Source organism: Bubalus kerabau, chromosome 1 (genome assembly GCF_029407905.1).
Source record: "Bubalus kerabau isolate K-KA32 ecotype Philippines breed swamp buffalo chromosome 1, PCC_UOA_SB_1v2, whole genome shotgun sequence".
In the NCBI taxonomy this organism is placed as follows: Eukaryota; Metazoa; Chordata; class Mammalia; order Artiodactyla; family Bovidae; genus Bubalus; species Bubalus kerabau.
Genome location: NC_073624.1, coordinates 164,620,167 through 164,647,270, shown reverse-complemented (window position 1 = coordinate 164,647,270; position 27,104 = coordinate 164,620,167). Strand labels below are relative to the sequence as shown.

The following is a 27,104-nucleotide window of genomic DNA, read 5'->3' as shown; positions in this document are numbered from 1 at the left end:
TCTGGCTAATGACAACACCATCTACCTAATTGTCAATGATGAAAATCTTTGGGTCACTAGTCCCATGTCCCTCTGCTTTATTTATTATACGAGGCAGTTATTACATGCCGCCTGTTCTCATTCTGATACATCTTTGAAATCCGTCTCCCTCCGCTCTCCGCACGTCTGGCGCAGGCTTTCCTCTCTTGTGGAGCACGTCTCCATTCTTACCTCTTGCACTGCACTCATGTTTGTAAAATACAACCGTGCTTCATGAAAAGATTATAAACATCCTAAGTCATTAGGAAACACAAACGAAATCTATAATGAGATATCACTACATACCCACTATAATGGCTATTCTCAAAAAGACAGGCAACATTAGATGTTGGTAACAACATGGAGAAATTCGAACTCTCATCCATTGATGTAAAACGCTACAGCCACTTTGGAGAACAGCTTGCCAATTTCTTAAAAAGTTAAATGTAAGCATAAATGAACCACAAGATCCAAAATTCCCTCCATAGGAACCTACCCAAGAGAAATGAAAATAAGTGTCTGTATAAAGATTTACATAGGGCTTCGCTGGTGGTTCAGACAGTAAAGAATCCATCTGCAATGCAGGAGACCTGGTTTGATCCCTGAGTTGGGAAGATCCCCTGGAGAAGGAAGCAGCTACCTACTCCAATATTCTGGCCTGGAGAATTCCACAGACAGAGGAGCCTGGAGGGCTACAGTCTGAGGAGTTACACAACTGAGCAACCTTCACTTTAAAGACTTGTACACAGGGTCTTCCCTGGCAGTCCAGTGGTTGAGCCTCTGAGCTACCACTGCAGGGGTGTGGGTTCCATTCCTGGCCAGGGAACTAAGATCCCACATGCCATGGGCCACCTCTCCCCATAAAGACATGCACGGATGTTCTCAGCAGATTCCTCACAACAGCAAAGAACTGGAAATAATCCCAGTGTCCATCAGCTGGTGAATGGATAAACAAAAGGTGGCATCACCAAACATGGAATATTATCAGGTAATAAAAAGGAACAAAATGCTGATACACGTTACAACATGAATGCACTTCAAAATACACTCAATAAAAGAAGCCAGATGCCAAATACTACATACTGTATGATCCCATATATACAAAATATTCAGAAAAGGCAAATTGAGATACCAAGAAAGCAAAGCAGTAGTTGCCTACAGCAAGGAGCAGGAGTGGTAAATTTGGGGTGGTGATGAAATGTTCTAAAATATTCATAGCACAACCCTAAAAACTTACTAAAATAATAAAAATATAAGTACATTTAAAAATTTTTCAATGATTTCCACTTATGTACAAAATGAAGTCCAAATTCTTTAGGAAGACATTCACAGACTGCTATAATCTGCTTTCAATGTATTTAATCTGCTGTCTTCAGCTACAATCTCTGCCATGTGGCACAGCCAAAAAACGGGGAAAAAAAAGACTATGCTGAGATACTACCAACACAGCTACTGGAACAGCTACAATAAAAACCAGTGACAATACCAAGTGCTGACAAGAATGTGAAGAAAACATATCTTTCACACACTGCCATTGAGGATATAAACTGGCATAATCACTCTGGAAAATGGTTTGAAAGTTTCTTTAAAAATTAAATATACCCTCACATGTAACAAACTGCATTCCTGGGCATCTGTCCCAAAGAAATGAACATGAATGTTCATAGCAGCCTTATTCTGACAATGAAGCATAAAAACCACTTCCATATTTTCATTTTAATAAATCCAATTCAGTCAGTAGAACAATCTACACCACCCTTTTTCCTGTAGAATTTTGAGAGATTATCAATAGATCATTTTTTCAGGTGATAGGTAAACATACCACACTACATATAAACAATAAAATTTCTGCTATTACGAATCATCAGGAATTGATTCTAGAGTACTAAGGGTTCACCACTTCTTCTAAATGTGCGTTGTTGCACCTTCTCAAACGAAGAATAAACCTCATTTAGAATTAACATTATGAACACCAATTACAGAGTTATGCTACAATACAGTGAAATCATCAGGGGCTATTAATACATAATGCTATTTGCTTCAGTACTAAATGGTCCCAAAAGAGAGTCGTGTTTATTTACTCATTTACTTGCTTGTCTGCTTGTTTTAGCTTGCATGCCCAGTTTTTCTTATTTTCTTCCCCTTGCTAACAGCTACCTGGAATTCACGTTTGCTCATATAATAACAGTACCCTCTCTTTACTTCTCCTTTACATCATCCCCATAGTAGCTTAACACAGCTCTGCTTTGAAGTCTATAAAAATAAAAAGGCCCCATATGACCGCATGAGACTGAAGGTATAAAAACTGAACACATCTACTATTATGATCAAATAACCTTTATGCTGTGATAATGTAACACTTTTTATAAGATCACTTCAAGGAGAAGGTAAAGATGAGACACCTGAATGAGTCAACTCAGGAAAAAACAAAGATGAGTGGAGCTACAAACTATAAATACATTTCAGATGGCTGCTCAACATTTCTAACAAATTACTAAGCTCAAAATACTGAAAGAGAACTTACTATTTTGTTCTTCCATCTTCTCACAAACCTGTTCCTCTTGAATTCTTTATTTGGCGTAATGTACAACTGTTCAGGAGATTTTTTTTTTTTTTTTTTTTGCCATTACCAAGTAAAACTGACAGTGTATATACCCAAGACCCCAAAATTCTGCCTCAAAGTGTATACATAACCTGGGAAACCTTTTGCACATCTGCCAGAAAGCATGTACAGAATATTTACAGCAGCATTTTCTTAACAGCAAACCTAAGTGTCCAACAGCAGTAAAATGGATAAATTCTAGTATGTTCATATAGAATTACCACATAGTAGTAAAAATGAATATACCCCAGATAACAGTATCAATATGAATGAAATCTCGAAACCATAATGTTGAACACAAAAAAACAAGTCTAAGAATAAATATATACAATATGACTCCATTCACATAAAACTCAAAAACAGGAAACACTAGGAAAATGTATACTAAAGGAAAAATAAGAAAGTGGAAAACCTTAAGGAAAAGTAACAGAATAGTATTTAATAATTTAGGATGATGGTTTCCTCTGGGAGGGAAAAGCCATGGGCATCTCAGAAGCTGCCATCACATTTCTTGAGATAGGAGATTGGGACAGACATTCATTTTGTATTAAAACTCTGTAAAATGTACATCTACATCATACGTACCTTTGTATACAGGATAGATTTTAGAGTAAAAATTTTAGTTTAATCTGAAGTAAGTATGGTTAACTGTGCAGTAGTTTGAACATTCTTTGGCACTGCCTTTCTTTGAGACTGGAATGAAAACTGAGCCAAGTTAAAAAAAAATAAAAAAGCAACACTGGGGAAAAACAGGGAATTTATACATTACAAGTTGTAATTTTACACATAGGTTTCAGTTTTCACTGTCAGTAAGACAGACATTACTAAAATCAAATACTGACAGATCTCCAAGGAAGTCCCAGAGATCTTACTTTCATTAGTAAATTTTAAAACTTTTTTCCTATAAATTGTAAGCTGTTCAACAGGATGAAAAATTACACTTAGCTTAACAGACCAGGGAATTACAGCTGTGCTTCATAAACAGAGTATTATAATCAATTCAAAGGCATATGGGCTTTAAAAAATTTGTTTAGTAACTCAGTTACACCATAAGTTGCAAAGTTTCTGATACTGCTGAAATATGTGTAGTAATACCAATAGGATTTTAAAGCGTCCTACTTAGCCAATAGGAGAATGTTATACTGTATCAACCTGGAGGGGTGGGATGGGGAGGAAGACGGGAGGGAGGTTCAAAAGGGAGGGGATATATGTATACCTATGGCTGATTCAAGTTGAGGTTTGACAGAAAACAAAATTCTGTAAAGCAATTATCCTTCAATTTTAAAAAAAATGTTAAAAAAAAAAGAATGTTTTAAAATCTGTTTCTCAGATCTTCTTCCCAATGAATGTACACCCATATTTTTCAGGATTACTAAGGCAAGGAAGTAAGCATGGAATGAATTCCTTTAAAATATGGATAGTTTCCTTAAAAAAAATAATTACATATCATGAAAATGGATAACTATCCTATTACCTAAGGATGTACTGGTTGTCAGAATTTAATCCAATTAACCTGTGTTCAATATTTGGCTTTATTATTATTTACTAAAAACTGGAAACTACCTTTATTAAATATTCAATTGTCATTCATCCAAATGTGTGCATCAACGAAACTAAATAAATGACAGTCTAGAAACTATAGAAAACAAAATTTTCAATTAAGAGATTTTAAAATCATATAAAATTCATCACTTGTACAGGCATATGCAAACTAATCATTTCCAACAGGGGTGGGAAGTGGACTACAGATATTTCCTTCAAAAGGGACAGTGTTGCTACATGTTCACGGGTGGGTAAACATACAGAGAAGAAAGTTTTAGCTGGGAAGCTTGCATTTAAGTTCTCATCTCTATGTGATGAGAGGTACAGAGCTAATTACCAGACAACACTGTCTTTTAAATCATGAGTCACATACCTAAGGAAGGGGGTTGTAAGCAGGATAAGCAACAACCAGGGCAATCAAGATTTTAAAAAGAAGCAACAGCAGGTTTTGAAGTTTCAGACAGAAAATCAGAAGCAATTATCTCAATATAATACATATAATCCAACAGCCTGACTATTGACTATCCACCTTCTTGCAAAACACACCTATACTTTAGGGACTAAGTTTGTGAAGCTAGGTATGTTTGAACTTCAGAGAACAGCTCTATTATCAACAGGCAAGTGAGGTTGAAAGAGAGAAATAAAAGATTACTTGATAATATAATACTTCCTGAGGGTACTATAGTAAATTTTAAAACATTCAAGACACAGTTCCCTGCTGGCAAGCAACATTTCATCAACTTCAGGAGTCAAGCCATTATATATTAAATCTTAAACAATAGTACCAGATGACAATACTACCATACATGACGATTAACTGAGAAGTAAAAAAAAAAATCAAACTTGCTTCAGAGGTGGAAAGATCACTGTGGGCTGAATTTAAAGTGGTCCTTCTGAAGACTGGTCAGGTTTGACAGTGGGCAAGGAGGGAGGGGTACAGGTTCAGAAGGCCGTATTACTGGGAGAGCTGGGGTGCTCAGGGCTGGGAGGCTGCACTGTGCCTAGCCACTGTGCCACCTGGGGCCCAGATTCTAGAGTGATGGAGCTTAATGATCAACGCATGGTCGGAACCAGCCACCTATGAAGCCAACGTCCACAGCAGATATCATACTCGTTTTAGTTCTTACAATCAAGCATCAAAGATTCCAGTCCTTCTTAATACAGAAATCCCAACAGCCAAGATTTCTGAACTCAATCTACCATTCTTGTAAGAAGCAGAGGATAAAGAGAAGATCACATGGTTAAGAACAAGGACTCTGCAGCCAAACTAAGTACCAAGGTTAGAAACCTGGCTCCAACACTTTGCTGTTGCTGTTGCTCAGTTGCTCAGTCGTGTCCAACGCTTTGCAACCCCATGGACTGCAGCACACCGGGCTGTCCTGTCCATCACCATCTCCTGGAGCTTGCTCACACTCATGTCCATCGAGTCACTGATACTATCCAACTATCTCATCCTCTGTTGCCGGTTCTCCTCCTGCCTACAATTTTTCCCAGCATCAGGGTCTTTTATAGTGAGTCAGCTCTTCACATCAGGTGGTCAAAGTATTGGAGCTTCAGCATCAGTCCTTTCAATGAGTATTCAGGACTGATTTCCTTTAGGATTGACTGGTTTGATCTTGAAGTCCAAAGGACTCCCAAGAGTCTTCTCTAATACCATAGTTCAAAAGCATTAATTCTTAGATGCTCAGCCTTCTTTAAGGTCCAACTTTCCTATCTGTACATAACTACCCTATAGCTTTGACTATACAGACCTTTGTTGGCAAAGTAATCTCTCTGCTTTCTAAAATGCTTTCGAGGTTTGCTCCTTTCTCCCAGGGAGCAAGTGTTTTTTTAATATCACAGCTGCAAGTCACCATCTGCAGTGATTTTGGAGCCCAAGAAAATAAAGTCTGGGCCAAGTGGCTCAACCTCCCTGGTACCAAATATGTAAAATAGAATAATGACATGTATCTGAATGGAGACTCAAAGGAATCAATGTAGGTATAGCACTTAGAATGTGTGTGCATTGTGCTCAATTGTGTCGACTCTTTGCAAACCCATGGACTGTAGCCTGCAAAGCTCCCCTGTCTATGGAGTTTTCCAGGCAAGAATACTGGAGCAGGTTGCCACTTCTTACTTCAGGGGACTTTACAGACCAGGGATGGAATTCATGTCTCTTGCATTAGCAGGCAGATTCCTTACCATTGTGCCATCTGGGATTTAATTCAGTTTAGTAACTCAGTCACGTCTGACTCTTTGAACACATGGACATTCGCAGGCCAGGTTTCCCTGTCCATCACCAACTCCTGGAGCTTGCTCAAACTCATGTCCATCGAGTCAGTGATGCCATCCAACCATCTCATCCTCTGTCGTCCCCTTCTCCTCCCACCTTCAGTCTTTCCCAGCATCAGGGTCTTTTCAAAGAATCAGTTCTTCACATCGTGGCCAAAGTACTGGACCTTCAGCTTCAGCATAAGTCCTTCCAATGAATATACAGGACTGATTTCCTTTAGGACTGACTGGTTTGACCAGCCCAAGGGACTCACAAGAGTCTTTTCCAAAACCACAGTTCAAAAGCATCAATTCTTCGGCACTCAGCTATCTTTAAGTTTCCCTGGTGGCTCAGGGGAGCCAGTAAAGCATCTGCCTACAATGAGGGAGATCCTGTGTCAGGATCCCTGTGTCAGAAGATCCACTGGAGAAGAAAATGGCAACTCACTCCAGTACTCTTGCCTAGAAAATCCCATGGATGGAGGAGCCTCGTAGGCTACAGTCCACAGGGTCATATAGAGTCTAACACAACTGAACCACTTTCCATTTCAGCTATCTTTATGGTCCAACTCTCACAGTGATCCATGAATACTGGAAGAACCAAAGCTTTGACTATACAGACCTTTGTTGGCAAGTAACCTCTCTGCTTTTTATATGCTGTCCAGGTTGGTCGTAACTTTTCTTCCAAGGAGCAAGTATCTTTTAACTTTGTGGTTGCAGTTACCACCCAGTGTTTGGAGCCCAAGAAAATAAAGTCTGTCACCGTTTCCATTGTTTCCCCATCTATTTGCCATGAATTGATGGGAACAGATGCCATGATCTTAGTTTTTTGAATGTTGAGTTTTAAGCCAAATCTTTCCTCTCCTCTTTCACTTTCATCAAGAGGTTCTTTAGTTCTTCGTTTTTTGCCATAAGGGTGGTGTCATCTGCGTATCTGAGGTTATCGATATTTCTCCCAGCAATCTTGACAGCACTTTGTGCTTCATCCAGCCAGGCATTCCCCATGGTGTACTCTGCATATAAGTTAAATAACCAGGGTGACTATTTACAACCTTGACATACTCCCTTCCCAGTTTGGAACTAATCTGTTGCTCCATGTCCAGTTCTAACTACTGCTTCTTGACCTGCATATACAGTTCTCAGGAGGCAGGTCAGGTGGTCTGGTATTCCCATCTCTTTCAGAATTTTCCAGATTATGGTGATCCACAGAGTCAAAGGCTTTTGTGTAGTCAATAAAGCAGAAGTAGATGTTTTTCTGGAACTCTCTTGCTTTTTCGATGATCTAACAGATGTTGGCAATTTGATCTCTGGTTCTCTGCCTTTTCTAAAACCAGCTTGAACATCTGGAAGTTCACGGTTCACATACTGCTGAAGCCTGGCTTGGAGAATTATGAGCATTACTTTACTAGTGTGTGAGATGAGTGCAATTGTGCGGTAGTTTGAGCATTCTTTGGCATTGCCTTTCTTTGGGATTTGAATGAAAACTGACGTTTTCCAGTCCTGTGGCCACTGCTGCGTTTTCCAAATTTGCTGGCATATTGAGTGCACCACTTTCAGAAGATCAGCTTTTAGGATGTGAAATAGCTCAACTGGAATTCTATCACCTCCACTAACTCTGTTTGTAGTGATGTTTCCAAAGGCTGACTTGACTTCACATTCCAGGATGTCTGGCTCTAGGTGAGTGATCACACACCATGGTGATTAATTGGGTCATGAAGATCTTTTTTGCGCAGTTCTTCTATGTATTCCTGCCACCTCTTCTTAATATCTTCTGCCTTTGTTAAGTCCATACCATTTCTGTTCTTTATTGTGCCCATCTTTGTATGAATGTTCCCTTGACATCTCTAATTTTCTTGAAGAGATCTCTAGTCTTTCCCTTTCTTTTGTTTTCCTTTATTTCTTTGCAATGATCACTGAGGAAGGCTTTCTTATGTATCCTTGCTATTCTGTGGAACTGTACATTCAGATGGCCTATCTTCCCTTTTCTCCTTTCCCTTTCACTTCCCTTCTTTTCTCAACTATTTGTATGGCCTCCTCAGACAACCATTTTGCCTTTTTGCATTTCTTTTTCTTGGGGATGGTCTTGATCCCTGTCTCCTGTACAATGTCCATAGTTCTTCAGGCACTCTATCAGATCTAATCCCTTGAATCTATTTGTCACTTCCACTGTATATCGTAAGGGATTTGATTTAGGTCATACCTGGATGATCTAGTGGTTTCCCTACTTTCTTCAAAATACATCTGAATTTTGCAATAAGGAGTTCATGACCTGAGTCACAGTCAGCTCCTGGTCTTGTTTTTGCTACCTGTATAGAGCTTCTCCATCTTTGGCTGCAAAGAATATAATCATTCTGATTTCGGTACTGACCACCTGGAGATGTCCATGTGTAGAGTCATCTCTGGTGTTATTGGAAGAGGGTGTTTGCTACAACCAGTGCATTCTCTCCGAAAAACTCTGTTAGCCTTTGGCTTCATTTTGTACTCCAAGGCCAAATTTGCCTATTACTCCAGGTAGCTCTTGACTTCCTACTTTTGCATTCAAATCCATTATGAAGAAAAGGACATCTTTTTCGGGTGTTAGTTCTAGGCAGTCTTGTAGGTCTTCATAGAACCGTTCAACTTCAGCTTCTTCAGCATTTGTGGTTGGGCCATAGACTTGGATTACTGCGATATTGAATGGTTTGCCTTGGAAACAATCAGAGATCAATCTGTTGCTTCTGAGATTGCACCCAAGTACTGCATTTTGGACTGCTCTGTTGACTGTGAGGGCCACTCCATTTCTTCTAAGGATTCTTGCCCACAGTAGCAGATACAATGGTGATCTGAATTAAATTCACCCATTCCCGCCCATTATAGTTCACCTATTCCTAAAATGTCGATGTTCACTCTTGCCATTTCCTGCTTGACCACTTCCAACTTACCTTGATTCATGAACCTAACATTTCAGGCTCCTATGCAATACTGTTCTTTACAGAATTGGACTTTACTTCCACCACCAGTCACATCCACAACTGGGCATTGCTTTCACTTTGGCTAAGCGAAGAAGAACTAAAGAGCCTCTTGATGAAAGTGAAAGAGAGTGAAAAAGTTGGCTTAAAACTCAACATTCAGAAAACTAAGATCATGGCATCTGGTCCCATCACTTCATGGCAAATAGATGGGGAAACAGTGGAAACAGTGACAGACTTTATTTTTATGGGCTCCAAAATCAGTGCAGGTGGTGACTGCAGCCACAAAATTAAAAGATGCTTACTCCTTGGAAGAAAAGTTATGACCAACCCAGACAGCATATTAAAAAGCAGAGACATTACTTTGCCAACAAGATCCATCTAGTCAAAGCTATGGTTTTTCCAGTAGTCATGTATGGATGTGAGAGTTGGACTATAAAGAAAACTGAGTGCCGAAGAATCGATGCTTTTGAACTATGGTGTTGGAGAAGGCCCTTGATAGTCCCTTGGACTGCAAGGAGATCCAACCAGTCAATCCTAAAGGAAATCAGTCCTGAATATTCATTGGAAGGACTGATGCCGAAGCCAAAACTCCAGTACTTTGGCCACCTAATTCGAAGAGCTGACTCGTTCGAAAAGACCTGATGCTGGGAAAGATTGAAGGTGGGAGGAGAAGGGGACAACAGAGGATGAGATGGTTGGCTGGCATCACTGACTCAATGGACATGAGTTTGAGTGAACTCTGGGAGTTGGTGATGGACAGGGAGGCCAGGTATGCTGCAGTCCAAGAAGTCACAAAGAGTTGGACACGACTGAGCGACTGAACTGAACTGAACTCTTCTTTATTCTGTCTGGAGTTATTTCTCCACTCTTCTTCAGTAGCGTATTGGGCACCTGTAGACCTGGGGAGTTCATCTTTCAGTGTTACACCTTTTTGCCTTTTCATACTGTTCATGAGGTTCTCAAGGCAACAATACTGAATTGGCTTCTCATTCCCGTCTCCAGCGGACCACATTTTGTCAGAATTGATTTTTTTTTGGTAGGTTTTTATCAGTGAAATATGAAAATCTCTCTTACTAAAATTGCTGGGCTAGTGGGAACAATCATGAAATATGAAAGATTTCATATTTCACTAATAAAAATCTACCCAAAAAATCATGACATGTATTTAGCTTTATGAATGGTCTTATAATAATCTTAATGATAGCAAAAGAAATAAAACAGAAATAATTTAAATATAGTAAATTCACATACTATTATGACTGTCAACATTTATTAAGTGCCAAGAATTCTTTTTTATATACTGTCTCATTTATTAGACTGCCCTGATGGCTCACTGGGCAAAGAATCTGCCTGCAACACAGGAGATACAGGAGACATGGGTTTGATCCCTGAGTTGGGGTGATCCCCTGGAGAAGTAAACGGTAACATACTCCATATTTCTTGCCTGAAAAATCCCATGTACAGAAGAGCCTGGTAGGCTACAGTCCAAAGGGTCACAATGAGTAGGGCAGAACTGAGCAATTAAGCATGCGTGCGCACACACACATCTACACCTCATTTATTACTTACAGCAACCCCAGGACATAGATAAGAATTAGATAAGAATGCTATCTTCATTTTCCAGATGAGGAAACTGAAACCCAGAGTAGCAACTTGCTCAAGATCACACAGCTAGTGAGTATCTAGAGCCAGGATTTCTACCTGGGCAGTTTAACACTGTGAGTCTGTGTGGCTACTATATTGTACTACAGAAGAATAAGGACAGTAACAATATATTAAAACAGAAAACAATCAGATATCAAAACAACAGACACAGTATGATCCTTCTTTCATTTAATGCATTTAAACAATGGAATAGATATGGTCCCAAATTTAACACTGGGTATCTCTGAGAGATGACATTACAGTGGATGATCACCTTCTTTATATTTCTCTGTATTTTCCACATTTTGCATTGCAAGGTAAATTTTTTAAAGTGAGGTTCTTAAAAAAAGTAAAAAGATAGTGACAATTTCAAATACTCCAGAAAGCACCAGTAATTAAAAAAAAAAATGGAAGAAGCTGTTAAATTTGCTAAATGGGTCGCTGACAAATTCAAGGGAAGTGGTGCAGGCAAAATGGCAATGGAAAGGAAGAAGTATGTTTAAACAAAGGGACAGAAGCTATGCAGGTTTAGGCTATCATTTTGAGAAGTTCAGAGATGAAAAGAAGAACGGTCTATAGCTTCAGGGTACTAACAGTGTCAAGGGAAGATTTTGCTGGTGTATTTTCAATTTCAAGGAAATTTGATCAGGATTTTAATCTAATTGGAAATAGTCTGTGAAGGGTGGATGTCAAAATAGACAAGGGGTGGGAGGTCTCCGAGGACAAAGATTTAAAAGGGGAAATCTTTGTGAGACAGGAGAGGAGAGAAAGAGAAGAGGAGATCTCGTAAAAAGAGATCTCTGAGGTCAGGAGAAGAAATTTACAGAACTTGTATTTGGCACCTTCGAACCCTCCAAGAAACAGAGTGCGGTCATTTTTAATAAGTGAAAGGGTGGGGATAAGGCATCGGGAGAGAAGTGAGGAGTAGTGGGGGAAAAAAAAAACACTGGAAAGCAATTGGGTTGACTAATTTTCTAGAACAAGCAGAAATCATCTACCTAATTATCACAAGACCATAAAAGAAAGTACTGAAAAAAAATAATAAAACAATTTCTTCACAGTTAGGAGGCACATTAAACCGCACCATTCAAAATGAGGAGAATCTGTGGTATACCTAGAGACAACACTGTCTCCAGATTTTGTTTTAACCAACGGATCCACAATGTTATTTCAGTATAATAAATGTAAAAATTACTAACAAGATATTTTACTTTCTTTTTTCATAGATAAAACTTCCAAACTCGACATATACTTTACAATTAAAGCACATCTCAAACAGGACTAGCCATATGTTAAGCGCTCAGTAGCTACATGTGGCTCAGTTCAGTGTAGTCGCTCAGTCATGTCCGACTCTTTGTGACCCCATGAATCGCAGCACGCCAGGCCTCCCTGTCCATCACCAACTCCCGGAGTTCACCCAAACCCATGTCCATCGAGTCGGTGATGCCATCCAGCCATCTCATCCTCTGTCGTCCCCTTCTCCTCCCACCTTCAATCTTTCCCAGCATCAGGTCTTTTCGAACGAGTCAGCTCTTCACATCAGGTGGCCAAAGTATTGGAGTTTCAGCCTCAGCATCATTGCTTCCAAAGAACACCCAGGACTGATCTCCTTTAGAATGGACCGGTTGGATCTTCTTGCAGTCCAAGGGACTCTCAAGAGTCTTCTCCAACACCACAGTTCAAAAGCATCAATTCTTCGGCGCTCAACTTTCTTCACAGTCCAACTCTCACATCAATACATGACCACTGGAAAAACCACAGCCTTGACTAGATGGACCTTTGTTGGCAAAGTAATGTCTCTGCTTTTGAATACGCTATCTAGGTTGGTCATAACCTTCCTTCCAAGGAGTAAGCTAGTGGCTACCATATTAGAATAGTACAGTCTAAGTTATGCTCCATATTAGAATAGTACAGTTATGCTGTGAAACAAATAATTCCAAAATTTCAATGACTCAGCACAACAAATGTGTACTTCTGTTTCATGTAAAATGTCCAACATAGGAAGCTGGATCTAGTTCACAGTCAGCCAAGGACCCAGGCTGACCATTGTTCTTGTATTAAATGAAACACATGGCTAGATATTTACTTCCAGATAAAGAGAAGCCAGAGACTCTCTCATGGACTTTTCACTATGTCAATACAGAAATAACACACTTCCCCTCCAAGTCCACTGGCCAGAATCAGTCACATGATACCACCTAACTTCAAGGGCACAAAGGAATTAAATGTGCCCATATGCCTGAAATGCAAGGAGAGCCAGAAGTGAAGAAGCACTAAGCGGTCATTACCGCAGGCACTCAGCTGTGAGGGCAAGTGCTGGACCGGTAACCTAAGCCCTAGATTCGGGGCTGTAACTGTTTTTTATGAAGATTTTTAAACCTGTTTTTAAGCCTGAACTCTCACTACAATATTAGATAAAACCGATGCCTGGAATTCTGGGATCCTGACAGGGATGAAAAATGGTTATCTTGTTAACGTGAACCTCTACAAGCCAAAGAGCAGATACTCACAGGAAAGAACAGTAGGCAAATCCGAAAATACAAGTAAAACTGGGGACAGTGGGACAGCTGATCAATCCAACTGTAGATGACAGCAAAGGAGCTATACTGCATCAAGTTTGAGGATGATGTGGTAGATAAATCTCTCTGAACTTGGAAAGTAGCCAACCAGGCCTCCCTTGCAGGACAGAGCCTCACAGTGAAAGAAAAAGTGCTGAGACTGAACACAAATTGAAAAGGAAAAGTACAAAAGAAACAACACAAAGAGAAGGCTCCCTTTTATAAAAGGGATGATAAGAGAACCAGGAGATCTCAGAAGGCAATTAACCAAATTCTCAAACATAAGAAAAAACAATTCTATCAAGTCAAAAATGCTATCCTGAATCACTGTATGCTTTCTAAAAAATTCAGGAAAACTGATTCCAAAACGAGCCATGTGTCATTTTGTGTCCAGAGTCAAATCTCATACAAGTTATTAGAAAAAAAAATACAGAACAAAATGATACCCCTACAGATAACTAAAGCATATCAGAAGAGCAGAAACACAGAAGTGATAAAAAACACAGACTACTAAAAGGCTAAAATAATAAGAAAATCCTAAGGTATGAAACCACATCAGAACTGGAGAAACTCAGAAATGAGAACATGAGTCAAAGAATATGAATTCAATTTTTTTTTAATTTTGTACAAACTATTATACATAAAATAAACAACAAGGTCTTATGTATATAGCACAGGGAACTATATTCAATATCTTGTAATAAACTACAATGGTAAATAATCTGAAAAAGAATATACATGCTATATAAACATACATATATACACACACATATATATATATACACACACACCATTGATGCCGTTGTTTAGTCGCTCAGCCATGTCTCTTCTGTGACCCCATACAACTGAATCACTTTGCTATATACCAGAAACCTACACATTACTGTGAAGCAACTATACTTCAATAAAACTGAATTTTTAAAAATAAAAACTTTTATGTTATTAAGTTTTTATAAAGACTAAAAACAAAGGAACATATGAGTGAATAAACACAACAGGTAATGCCACTAAAAAGGAAAAGAAAATGAAAAGAAATCTAATTTTTTAAAAAGTCAAAAAAGAAATGAAATAGAAGGACTCTAGGGAAAGTGACAAAAATTGTTCTAACTTTTTTATATAACAATCATCACTGAAGAAAAACACAAAAAGGGAACTACATACTAAAAACTATACTAAAATACAAAAAAGTAATTGAAGAAAATTTTCTAAAATAAAATTTGAAACAATATGTTCAAGGTATACAATGCATACTAGAGAATACTGACACAAAATAATCAACACCAAGACATATTATGTTAAAATTATTAGATATTTAAAAGAAAAAAAAGTACTATTTGAGCATCTAGGCCAAAATGTCAAATAATTTAAAAGAAAACCACATTACCAACAGATTTTTTTCCTAAAAGCAACACTTTATGCCAAGAAAAGGTAAAATATTCAGGGAAAGAAAATGAGAGCCAAGAATTTTATAACCAGTTAAACGAATTTTCAAGTATAAACAATATATATTATCATCATATAAAAACCCAGGGAATTCTGTTCTCAAGAGTCTAGAGAAATCCAGAGACTGAGCGTCAAAGAATTAACAAGATTAGAGGAATATTAACATGAGGACTGGAAGTAAGCACTAATTGTTACTTGTAAGCTAAATGAAGATGAAAAGGAAAAAAGAGTGGTATATAATATTAATAGTATATGACCTGATAATATATACTGTGTAACTAACTATACAATAGAAATGGAGAGCATATGAAAAAATTGTTTTTAACTCTTTTCAGTAATACTATTGATCAAACTTTAAGTTTTATTATTATGAAGCCGTCAGATATATAATAAGTCATAAAAGAAATGAGTAATTATGGAATACTCTTATTACTCTTGTAACACTGAAAACCAGAATCCCCAATTTCTATTTCTTGCATGATCCACTGAAAAGACCTGGATGCACAGAACAAGTAAGCAGCAACGAGCACCCCTAGAGTCCAGAAGGCGACTATGAAGTTTCATTTCCTACGAAATAAACCAGGCTTCATGGAGATATTCCATGTTTGAGGCAGAAAATTTCAAAGATGTTCTTGGAATGTCTTATTTTAAAAGGTAAAGAAGCAAATCAGTAACTATCTGAGTCATGTCAAAAGGACTCCGGAGCCAAAGTGAAGACTCCTAATGGCCAAAGATGGGATAGCTGAGTCTAAGAATCGCAATGGACTGAATCCCATCAAATGTGTTTAGATCCACTGAGTTCCTAACAACAGAAAAGAATGGGGGGTGGGGAGAGGAAAACCACCTTCAGAGAAGACAGGAAGGTAATTCAGAATTTTAAAAACTGTTTTTAGTGACCCAGTCATGGGGGACTCCCATATTTGTTGAGTTTTTTAACCTCCAGCTCTATCAGGTCATCACAGTGAACAGTGGAGGAAAAGATGTGATAAAACCAGGGGACAGGAAAAATACCATTTTGAAATACGCCAGAGCATTCTGTACCTTCTTAACAAGACTTGCCTTTCAAGAAAAACTATTTGATCAGAGTTGAAACTTGGGTTTCTTCAGTCTAGTGAGCCAAGAAGGGAAACAGCAAATTCTAGCCCCGTCTAGCCTTCCGTGTCAGGGAAAGGGGAAATAAAATTAAATTATAAAACAACTAAGAAGCACTTGTGAAGTTCAAAGTCCAAAGACAAAAGCTCACTAGAAAAGTGAGCTCTACAGTCCAGAAGCACAGGATCTCTGAGAGAGAGAGAGACCTAACCACAGAACTACAGAACACTTCCTCTCACCCCACACCTTAACACAATTGTTGTTTAGTCACTAAGTCATACCTGACTCTTTGGGACCCAACTGATTGCAGCATGCCAGGCTCCTTGGTCCTCCACCATCTCCCAGAATTTGCTCAAATTCATGTCCATTGAGTCAGTGATGCTACCTAATCATCTCATCCTCTGTCCTCCCTTCTCCTTTTGCCTTCAATCTTTCCCAGCATCAGCGTCTTTTCCAATGAGTTGGCTCCTTGCATCAGGCAGCCAAAGTATTAGAGCTTCAGCTTCAGCATCAGCCCTCCCAGTGAATATTCAGGGTTGGATTAAGTGGTCTAATCTCCCTGCAGTCCAAGGAACTCTCAAGTCTTCTCCGGCACAATTCAAAAGCATCAATTCTTTGGCACTGCATTCTTCATGGTCCAACTCTCACATCCATACATGACAAATGGAAAAACCATAACGGTGACTATACAGACATTTTTGGCAAATACTAAAGGCCTGCTGTTGCTGCTAAGTCACTTCAGTCATGTCTGACTCTGTGTGACTCCATAGACGGAAGCCCACCAGGCTCCCCCGTCCCTGGGATTCTCCAGGCAAGAACACTGGAGTGGGTTGCCATTTCCTTCTCCAATGCATGAAAGTGAAAAGTGAAAGGGAAGTTGCTCAGTCATGTCCGACTCTTTGTGACCCCAAGGACTGCAGCCTACCAGGCTCCTCGTCCATGGGATTTTCCAGGCAAGAGTACTGGAGTGGGGTGCCATTGCACCCCTACTAAAGGCCTACTTACAGCAATTCCTTTTACCCAGTATATTATATGTGGTTTAGCAAGAAAAAAATTACAAGGCACACTAAACGCAAAAAACAGTGAAGAAACAGAGTGAACATCAGAAACCAGACTCATATAGCAGAGATGATGGAATTATTAGACTGGGAATTTAAACAACTCTTCTTAATAACATGCTATGGGCCCTGATGGGCAGAGTAAACAATACGCAAGAACAGATGTATCACATAAGCAGAGAGACAGAAATTCTAAGAAAGAAGCAAAACGAAATACTAGAAATCAAAAACACTATAACAAAAATGAAAAGTGCCTTGGTTGAACTCATTAGTAGGCTAGACATGGCTGAGAAAAGCACTTCTGAGCTTGCGGATAAGGTCAGGAAAAATCTCCAGAATTGAAACGTAAACAAACAACCCTCCCCCAAAAAACAGACCAAAAAATAACAAAGAACTATGGAACAATTATAAAAGATGTAACATATGCATAAAAGGAATACAAGCAGGAGAAGAAAAAAAGAAAGGAACAGGAGAACACTTGAAACACTAATGACTGAAAATTTCTCCAAATTAATATCAGACGCCAAACCACAGACCCAGGAAGTTCAAAGAACACCAAGCAGGGTAAGTGACCAAAAAACTATATCTATATACATCATTTTCAAACTACAGAAAAGAGAGTATTAAGGAAAAAACCTTGAAAGAAAATAGAAGAAAAAAACAATTACCTATAGACGAGCAAAGATAAGAATTACATTGGACTTCACAGAAACCATGCAACCAAGAAGAGAGTGCAATGAAATACTTTAAATGTCAAAAGAAAAAAAAAAAAAAAAAAAAGAAAGAAAACCTAGAGTTCTATCCCCTTACATGGACTATTCACTAAAGCGGGCCACATTCTGGGTCATACCTTAACCAATTTAAAAGAACAGAAATCATACAACTATCTCTTCTCAGACTATCAAGGAATTAAACTAGAATTGAAAACAGAAAGATACTTGAAAAATCTCAAAATACTTGGAGATTTAAACAATGTACTTCTAAACAGGAAATGAGTCAAAGAAGAATTCTCAAGGGACATTGAAGAATAATTCGAACTAAGTGAAATGAAAGGACACACTTTCATTATAGATGGGATGCAAGTTATAAGCTTCTGAGGACACTGCCGCCAGCTGACAGAGGGCTCTGCGGGACGCGGGCGAGGCCGCAGGAGCCACGCGCGTGCTCCTCCACGCGCGCGCTAAGGAGGACACTGCGCTCTGCCACCGCCATGCGCAACTGGAAAAATGTAGGGACGCAATCCTTGAAGAAATGCCAACATTTTTTCAGTCGAATTCTAAAAAAATAAAATGTAAATGACTGGTGAGAAATAATTTATCTGCATTAACCCACAGAATACAGAAGACTTTGTGTTTCTTTGTTTTGTTGGTAAAATACCAGTAAACTTACTTTGGCTTATGCCTATTCAACTGAAGTGTAAATGAATTTGTGAATGTCACCCAGGACCAATGAAAATAACTAATGCCCGTATCTTGGTTTCTATGTATTTTTTCTCCATTAAGAGAAACCCAGCCTCCTGAGAGACCTAGATAAGGGCACAGAAGGTCCAGTACGAGCCTGGAACATCAGTATGTCAGAAAGTAAAGAAGAGCACACAAAAATGATAAGGTCACATCCAAAAGACACCAGAGCCAGGATGAAAATGAAAGTGAAAGTGAAGTTGCTCAGTCATATCCGACTCTTTGTGACCCTGTGGACGGTAGCCTACCAGGCTCCTCCGCCCATGGGATTTTCCAGGCCAGGATGAAGGGACTCCCAGTATCAGAACCTGGAACAAGACAAACATCAAAAAACATAAAGGTTGTAGATGGACGGATAAAGAGGATGTGGTACATATACACAATGGAATACTACTTGACCATAAAAAAGAACAAAATCTTGCCATTTGTAGCAACATGTATGACTTGGAGGGTATTATGTGAAATGAAATAAGTCAGATAGAGAAAGACAAATCCTATACGATATTACTTTTTGTGGCATCTAAAAACATACAACAAACTAGTGAAAGTGACAAAAAAAGACAATGACTCACAGGTACCGAGAGCAAGCCAGTGGCAGCCGTGGCGCTGGGGCAGGGGCAGTACAGGCGTAGGAGACTGGGAGGCGCACGCCACTGGTGTGAGGTGAACTCGAGGACGCGTTATACAACACTGAGAATGCAGTCAATATTTTTTCATAACTGTAAGTGAAAAGTTAACTTTAAAATTGCATTAAATTTTAAAAAATTAAATGCAAATAACAACAAAAGAACATAAGAGTTGTAATGGATTATAACCCACTGAATAAAGTAGAAGTCCATTAGTCCATACTGATATAGCTAGACAGATAAAGACATCAGACAGTGTGGGTTCTTAGAGTATAATGCAGAATGGTTGCTACTGTTGACGTTTAGTCACTCAGTCAGGTCTGACTTTTTTGTGACCCCATGGACTGTAGCCTGCTAGGCTCCTCTATTCAGGCAAGAATACTGGAATGGGTTGTCATTTCCTTCCTAGGGGATCTTCCCAACCCAGGGATCAAACCCATGTCTCCTGCATTCCAGGCAGATTCTTTACTGCTGAGCCACAGGGAAGCCATGCAAAATGATTAATGTCCAGTAAGTGATGAAATTGGAAAACTTCCATACAACTATAAACAGCAAAGACCAGTTACCTTTAGAGGGGGAGTAGAGAATTTTATGGGAAGTAAGAAACTTGCATGGTATTCAAGTATTTCCCCACAGTTTGTTTATTTGTTGTAAAGAGGGAAATACAACGTCTTGACCAGGTAATTAAAACCAACATTATTAATGACAAGTAAGGTCAGATATATCACGCTTTTGAATGTGACAGCCTGAGAAAAGAAACATTATCATTTATGTAGAATTCTGTCCAGAGATGCATCACCTAAATCTAATAATGAGAAAATGTCGGGTTACTCCAAATTGAGGAATACTGTATAAAATAACTGGCTTACATTCTTAAAAAATGTTACTGTGATGGAAGACAAAGGACAACTAAGTAACTGTTCCAGGTTAAAAAAGACATGACAACAAAAACAGTATGTGACCCCAGACTGAACCCTCTACTACAGGGAGGGGAGAAAAACTCTAAAATTAAAGACTTGAGATAGAGGTAACAGACAGAAGTGTAACAGATTGAAGTACTGTATCAAGTTAAATTTCCTGAATTCGATAACCTAAGTGTGAACATATGAGAATATCACTGTTTTTAGAAAACAGAAACTAAAATAGTAAGGGTAAAATATATACAACTTCACTCTCTCAAAGAGTTCATCAAAAATAAATTGTGTACATGTAGATTGGAGCCTAGTGGGCTGCCGTCTATGGGGCGGCACAGAGTCGGACACGACTGAAGCGACTTAGCAGCAGCAGCAGATTAGGTAAAAGAAGGAAGCAGAGAACCAGAGAACAATGCAAATATGGGAAAATTTTAAAACTTGATGAATCTACGTAAATAGTATACAGGAGTTTTACTATGCTATTTGCATCTTTTCTAACTAAGAAGCAATTTCAAAATAAAAAGTAAAAACATAAATGTATTAAGTTTACATGTTATAATCCTAACCTCCAATACCTCAGAATATGACCTGGTTTGGAGATATTGTCTTTACAGAGGTCATCACTTAAAATGAGGTCATTAGAGTGGACCTGAATCCAATATGATTTGTGTCCTTATAAATGGGGGAAATTTACATAAAACATGTGAAGAGAGACAAGGAGAAGATGGCCATCTACAACCCAATGAATGCTTGAGGCTACAAGAAGTTAGGCAAGAGCCCTAGAAAAGATCCTTCCCTGGCACCCTCAGAGGGTTCGTGGATCAAGTAACAACTTGATTTTGGCTGGTTAGCCTCCAGAGCTGGGAGAAAATAATTCTCTGTTATCCTAAGCAGAAACAAACAAAAGAATTAAAATAGTAAAACAAACAAAAAACACCTACAAGACATAAGGCTAATATATTTTCACAGACATCTGAGATATACTTTCATCAAATAAAGATGTTTAAAGAACACAAATGTTTGAATTATTCACTGCTATTCACCAAATAAAGACTGAAGAAATCATCAAACATTCATCCTGCACTGTAAAAAAAAATCATGTGATATAAAAAACTAGCCAAACTCAATGCACTACCTTATAAGTGCTTTTAATGTCAACTAAACCACAAGTAAAGTTGATTTAACAAAGTTATATTTAAAGATATACTGTTAAAAATTTTCCCATTAGAATTAATGAAGTTATTAAAACTAAGAGTTAAACATATGAATAGCTTAATACAACTTCTTCATATATTAACAAAAGCTTACAAAATGAAAAAATAATCTTTCACATCGCCTAAAAATAAAGAAGACTAATAAAGAATGTATCATTTTATGCGTTAGAAAACTACAGACTGTACAGATGTAAGTTCTACCTAAATCTATCAATAAATGGTAACATGGTTTTGAATGGAATCAGACAGAAAGGACTCTAAAGACATTTGGAAAAATAAACTGCAGAGTATCCTAAACTTCTGGAAAAGTAACAAAGAAGGATTTGTCTTACCAAGTATTAAATTATACTGAAAGCTACATCAATATAAAAGAAGAGTGAAAAAGCTGGCTTAAAACTCAACATTCAAAAAACGAAGATCATGGCAACTGGTCCCATCACTTCCTGGCAAACAAATGGGCAAACAATGGAAACAGAGACAGACTTTATTTTCTTGGGCTCCAAAACAAAAAAAATCACTGCAGATGGTGACTACAGCCATGAAACTAAAAGATGCTTACTTCTTGGAAGAAAAGCTATGACAAACGTAGGCAGCATATCAAAAAGCAGAGATGTCACTTTGTTGACAAAGGTCCCTACAGTCTTACAAGTACCGCGCGCGAACCGATTGAGACACTGGAGCTCGTAAGGGTCCACAGAGTCAAAGCTTTGGTTTTTCCGGTAGTCATGTATGGATGTGAGAGTTGGGACTATAAAGAAAGCTAAGTGCTAAATAACTGATTCTTTTGAACTGCGGTGTTGGAGAAGATTCTTGAGAGCCCCTTGGACAACAAGGAGACCCAATCAATCCATTCTAAAGGAAATCAGTCCTGAATTTCATTTCAAGGACTGCTGCTGAAGCTGAAACCGCAATACTTTGGCCACCTGATGCAAAGAGCAGACTCATTAGAAAAGACCCTGATGCTGGGAAAGATTGAAGGCAGGAGGAGAAGCGGACAACAGAGGATGAGATGGTTGAATGGCATCACCGACTCGATGGACTTGAGTTTGAGCAAGCTCCAGGAGTTGGTGATAGACAAGGAAGCCTGGCATGCTGCAGTCCATGGGGTTGCAAGAGTCAGACACGGCTGAGCAACTGAACTGAACTGAATAAAAGTAGCATTTGAAATAAATAAGGGTGTTGAGAAAATCTGCTGACCATTTGGGGGGAAACTAAATTGGATCCTTTTACCTCAAGTAACAAAATTAATTTCAGAAAAATGAAAGGTTAAGATGTAAAATGTGAAACTATAAAAGAACTTGAAAATATTGCAATGGGGAAGGTATTTCTAAATTTGACACCAAAAGCAGAAACCATAAAGAAAATGGCTGGTATAAATTGTTATTAAAGATAACACTTAATATATATTTTTTGTTTTACATAGCTATCTTACTAAGTCTATAACATTACTGTAATTATTATTATGCTTTGAGAGTTATGGCTAGGGCAGTAAGATCAAAATAAGTTATTCTACCCATACAATTTCATTATAAAGAGAACAATTTTCTAACGTGATTGGACAACTGGCTTTTTCTATAACAGTTAGGAGGTTATCTGAGTAAGAAAAGGTACTTAACTGCTTCCCCCCTCCCCATTTCTGTGTTTATTATCTTCAGTTAAAATGGAAAATATCTAAAATGTGGGTTACTTACTATAATTTGGCATCAAGTTATTAAAATGGTTGTAAGTTTTTAAAATTGATCAAAGTTAATATTCCAGGTGAAGGAATAAATACCTACAAGGACTTTTTTTCCTCCTTCAGACCCAGCTGGATATGAGTACTCACTTGTACCTCAACTTATGTTATAAGCAAATATTCATTCTGCAGGGGAAAAAATGCTTATTTAAATATGATAGTTAATGTCAAGTTCCTAGATTCTCCTCCCTTCCCTTTATACCACACTCATTCAAACATCCGGAGAAGGTACTGGCAACCCACTCCAGTACTCTTGCCTGGAAAATCCCATGGATGGAGGAGCCTGGTAGGCTGCAGTCCATGGGGTCGTTAAGAGTTGGACATGACTGAGCATCTTCACTTTCACTTTTCACTCTCGTGCACTGGAGAAGGAAATGGCAACCCACCCCCAATGTTCTTGCCTGGAGAATCCCAGGGACGAGGGAGCCTCATGGGCTGCCGTCTATGGGGTCACACAGAGTCGACATGACTGAAATGACTTCGCAGCAGCATTCAAACATCTGCATTTGCAGTATGGCGGAAAGAAGTATTCATAATGGAGTTCAAATTCTTTAACATGATTATTTTTACTTTTGAAATCCTCTTTTGTCCTTTCACAAATTAGATTAAAGTGTCAGATAAAAAGTAGAAAACCTGAGTTACGATACTGAATTTAACGTGACTTAAGGGCTTAGATGTAAGGGCTTAAACCAGCAAGAGTTCATTCCTCAGCCCTGACTGAGTATGCTCCTCAGTCACCATTTGGACTTCACTGTAAGACTTGGAAGGCAACAGATCCTTACTACAGCAGATAAGAGTTCATGCAGAGGAGTCAGTTGTGTCAAATACTACTGAGCAGCTGACGATGACGACAGAAAATCTGGCACGTGGAAGCCATCAATGACACTTGCAAAATGGTTTTTGAGACATTACTCACGGTAAACAGGTAGATCGATGACTGAAGTAGGTTAAATAGTCAACGGAAGGTAAGGGAGAGAAGATACAGCAAGCAGACAACTCCAGGATGCATGTGGCTACCAGGCAAAAGGCTAGAAGATGATTGTTTTCTAAGTCTACACCAAGAGATTATTTGTTGATGGAAATAAGCCAATGAAGATGCAAAGATTTTAGAAAAGAGAGGAGAAACAGTCAAAATTCTCCAAGTCTGAGCCACCAGGGAAGTAATATCAAAATGACTAGACCTTGGAAGGAAAGTTATGACCAACCTAGATAGCATATTCAACAGCAGAGATGTTACTTTGCCAACAAAGGTCCGTCTAGTCAAGGCTATGGTTTTTCCTGTGGTCATGTATGGATGTGAGAGTTGGACTGTAAAGAAGGCTGAGCGCTGAAGAATTGATGCTTTTGAACTGTGGTGCTGGAGAAGACTCTTGAGAGTCCCTTGGCTTGCAAGGAGATCCAACCAGTCCATTCTGAAGGAGATCAGCCCTGGGATTTCTTTGGAAGAAATGATGCTAAAGCTGAAACTCCAGTACTTTGGCCACCTCACGTGAAGAGTTGACTCACTGGAAAAGACTCTGATGCTGGAAGGGATTGGGGGCAGGAGGAGAAGGGGATGACAGAGGATGAGATGGCTGGATGGCATCACTGACTCGATGGACGTGAGTCTGGCTGAACTCCAGGAGTTGGTGATGGACAGGGAGGCCTGGCGTGCTGCGATTCATGGGGTCGCAAAGAGTCGGACACGACTGAGCGACTGAACTGAACTGAACTAGGTGATATTTATCTCTGTGCTTACATCAACCTCAAGAGAAATAATTTAGTGTTTTTGTAGAAGTTGCCCTGTAAATTTCTTGGTCTTATTTTTAACACACACTATTTCCATATAAACTCGTATTTCCAAATTACTGCTGCTTAAAACATTCTAATTTCTTTGCTCTCTAAACACTCTAACTCAACATACATAAGAGATTTTAGGCCGAGGAAATTTCTCTTAACAATATATAAGCTTTTTTCTCACAGTAGCATCATTAATTTTATTTTATTCTCATTTTTGAAAAAAGTCCCTATTGATGTCTGAGTTTGTGTTCTAGTGAAAGTTTTCCATTACACACCTTTTCCACATATATTAGCCACAGTTCTTACACTATGATAGTTTCAGTAGTCCTAAACTGTGACTTTACAGATACATGTAGAAACGTTCTTTATTTTCACAAAAAATTAGAAGCTTTCTTACTTTTTCTTAAAACACAAATGGCTCTATTTTAGGTTTCCTTTTTGATAAAATCAAAAGAGCACTGTCACTTCAGGATTGGGGAGACAACACAGACAGACTGTCGGGAGTGTCCTCTCCTTGCCTCCACTGACGGCCGCAATCAGGGAACGTGTAAGTCCAACGCAGACTGTCTTCCAGTTTTTAAAAATAAGCCAGAGAGCTGGATTTTATTTTTGTGAAACCTCCCACCTTTGTCTGCAACTAATTTAAAAAATATAGTGTAAGCTAAGTATAACATGCTTGTAAGCCAAATCTAACTGACAGGCAACCAGTTTACAACTTCAAGGTTAAAGAATCAGTGGTTCTGCTTTTTTTCGCATTTTTCTTATTTTTAGGTAATTCTTCCCTCCAAAAAAGGATGTCACAAGTTTTCCTGTAATACACCATTCAGAGATTCAAAGCAAGGCTAATATTTATTTAATTGCACTAATTGCCATTAAATATCTTTGTTACAGTATTATACCAAATTTGCATTTTAATATTGTTTGGGATGGAAAAGAAATTCATTTTTAAATTTACAATTATTCTTGTGAAGGGCCGTTTTCTTATACCTACAAGATAATTAACATTTATAGTACACCAGTGGTGTGCCAGGCACATTACTATGCACTCACACTTGGATATTTTATTAAAACCTAAATAACCTTGTGAAGCATATTATCTCATTTTGCAGACAACGCAGAGCAGTTCACAGATTTCTCAGTTTTTGTTTCTCAAATCTCAGAATCCAGGAGAACTAGTTGGTTAGGCTTGCTTTTGACAAGTATCATCAATCAAGAATAATTACAATCATCTTAAATCACAGGAACAAAAATTCAAAGTAAAAGTACTGAAGGATGATATCCTTTGAAAAAACAGCTGAACCTTAATTTCGAACTCCTAATAAATTCTTCAGTTTCATTGATCTTGCAATCATTGAGATAGCCATACTTGTCTTATTTTCAAGTCAAGTAAAATTGAAGTCAGCTCTGTTTTTTGGTTAATATGTTTCTATGCAGGGCATCTGAAAAGACTAAAATACAAATGAAAATTTTTTTCATTAACTAAAACAAAGAACATTGGCTGCTGCCACAAAAGTTATGACCAACCTAGAGAGCATATTGAAAAGCAGAGACATTACTTTGCCAACAAGGTCCATCTAGTCAAGGCTATGGTTTTTCCAGAGGTCATGTATGGATGTGAGAGTTGGACTGTAAAGAAAGCTGAGTGCTGTGCTCGCTTCGGCAGCACATATACTAAAATTGGAACGATACAGAGAAGATTAGCATGGCCCCTGCACAAGGATGACACGCAAATTCGTGAAGCATTCCATATTTTTGACATGGAAGCAACCCAGATGTCCATCAGCAGATGAATGGATAAGAAAGCTATGGTACATATACACAATGGAGTATTACTCAGCCATTAAAAAGAATACATTTGAATCAGTTCTAATGAGGTGGATGAAACTGGAGCCTATTATACAGAGTGAAGTAAGCCAGAAAGAAAAACACCAATACAGTATACTAACGCATATATATGGAATTTAGAAAGATGGTAACAATAACCCTGTGTACGAGACAGCAAAAGAGACACTGATGTATAGAACAGTCTTATGGACTCTGTGGGAGAGGGAGAGGGTTTCCCACCATTTGGGAGAATGGCATTGAAACATGTAAAATATCATGTATGAAACGAGTTGCCACTCCAGGTTCGATGCACGATACTGGATGCTTGGGGCTGGTGCACTGGGACGACCCAGACAGATGGAATAGGGAGGAAGGAGGGAGGAGGGTTCAGGAT

The 27,104-nt window shown here is 38.6% G+C and overlaps 1 protein-coding gene and 1 non-coding gene across 5 annotated transcripts in view; one reads left to right on the top strand and one right to left on the bottom strand.

Moving 5' to 3' along the window:
- BMPR1A (bone morphogenetic protein receptor type 1A) overlaps positions 1-27,104 on the bottom strand; it is a 144,818-nt gene that overhangs the window by 64,553 nt on the left and 53,161 nt on the right. The window lies entirely within an intron of this gene.
- Positions 26,534-26,640, top strand: LOC129642443 (U6 spliceosomal RNA). Its single transcript, XR_008709714.1, has one exon. It is a non-coding gene; the product is annotated as a U6 spliceosomal RNA (small nuclear RNA).